General features: G+C 37.9%; 1 pseudogene; it reads right to left on the bottom strand.

Moving 5' to 3' along the window:
* The window catches only part of LOC110320834, a 5,558-nt pseudogene extending 4,433 nt beyond the window's left edge, over window positions 1-1,125 (bottom strand).
* Between the last annotated feature and the right edge of the window lie 715 nt (window positions 1,126-1,840).

The raw sequence follows: 1,840 nt of genomic DNA on the forward strand, positions 1-1,840 counted from the left end.
AAAAAAAAAAAAACAGATCCTTGGGGTGACTTTCTGGAAACTGCTTTGAGCTTTCAGAAGAAAAAAAACTGCCAGTTTCTCCCAAATCTACTCCTCCATTTCCCTTTGTTTAGCACACAGATATGACAATGTGAATTACATGCCATGGTATTTTTTTATGATCCTGATACTGTCCAGGATATTTTCTCTGTTGATTATTCTTATTTGATCATTGTATGATTACACATTCAGTCTCCAAGCAGTCTCCCCTTGGGATTGATGCCTCTGTCTCATCCTTCCTGCTGTGTGTAACACTGAAATGTGTCAGGAATGGCTGATTCCCCGTGGGGTGCAGAAGATGTGAAAAGCATGTTTTTGCATGTGCTTCTGGGTACTGAATGTACGGTTTCACCCGTGCTAGTTACATGATCTATCAATAAAGTATACCCCCCCCAAATAATTTTCACTTAATTTTTTAAGGCTGGCCAGAATGAATTGATAATCCTATATGGATTCATAATCCTTTTTAATCCTTCTGCCTCAACCTCCCAAAGAGTAAAGAATTTGATTGATTTTGCTCAATCCTCAGTCTTTTTCCCTTATACATCTTAAAGCTAGTGTTCTGTCCAGTATCTTGACACAAGGTCTGCCAATGATGACTGTTCCTAAAGATACTAATGACATTTTCCATCCTGGTAATAAGCCATGATTTAAAATTACCTCATCTCATGTACACACACGTGATGTCATTCTCTCTGCCAGATTGCCAGCTGCCCAATTTACAAATCCTTGGAAATCAATTTTTTGCCTTTTGCTTCCCAAGTATCTCTGAGCATTTTCCAAATTTGGAGCCCAAGTACACCCCACAGTTACTACATGTCTACTATTAGACATATCTCAGGGAACACTGAAGTCCTTCTGAAATTTCCTCTTCAGTGAGTTTCATGAATGCAGTCACTCTGATTATCAGGGAAAGGTGAAAGAGGGTCAGTAGGATAAACTAGAGACATGAGCCATAGATTTGGGTACAGCAAATAAGAAATTGTATTTCTTGGTGACCTTTAGTAATTATCACCCCATGATAATTTTCAACACTCCCTTGTTCCAATATTTATTTCCTGCTAACCCACTCACACTCAACTTCATGTTTTTTTGTCTTATCTGCACTAATCTGTCTTCTGAAACCTGTTTACACTTTTCCTTAACCCTTTCCATTTAACTCATTTTCTCTTAAAATTTACATAGAGAAGTAAAAAGTATAGTGACAGACAATGTATATAAATGTGAGGAAGACAGAGGGGAATAGGAAAGGATGTTTACATAGAGAAGACATAGGACCATTTTTTCTTAGGTTACTCTTAGGGCACGCACTATCCTTAATGAGCACTCAGTGGTACTCAAAGGGGAATAACTGAAGTGACGTGGTTGGAGTATATGTTGCACGATTTTGGAGATCTATGTGGATATGTGTTTCAATGTCTGTGGGAAGGATTTGTCTCCTGTTTGAGATCAGAACCTCAATTTTGGCACTATATGTTGTGGATATCAAAAAGGAAAGATGGATGAAAAATAAATATGCAGGTTGAATACACAAGCACTGTTTCTTTGAAACAGTTTTAAGAGAATCAACTGAACAGAATAAGAATAATCTGGGGTAAAAACTTCACAGTCGGTGGAGTCAAAATATGCATCAAACACCTTTGGATGTGATCCACTAGGGCGAAAGAAGAAAACACATTGGCTTCCCAAAGTAATAGTAATAGACACCAAGTGGCCTTAAATACTCTTGTACCAGTCTGTTCTGTATATATTATAGCTATACGAACACACACACACACACACACACACACACACACACACA

Source organism: Mus pahari, chromosome 4 (genome assembly GCF_900095145.1).
Source record: "Mus pahari chromosome 4, PAHARI_EIJ_v1.1, whole genome shotgun sequence".
In the NCBI taxonomy this organism is placed as follows: domain Eukaryota; kingdom Metazoa; phylum Chordata; class Mammalia; order Rodentia; family Muridae; genus Mus; species Mus pahari.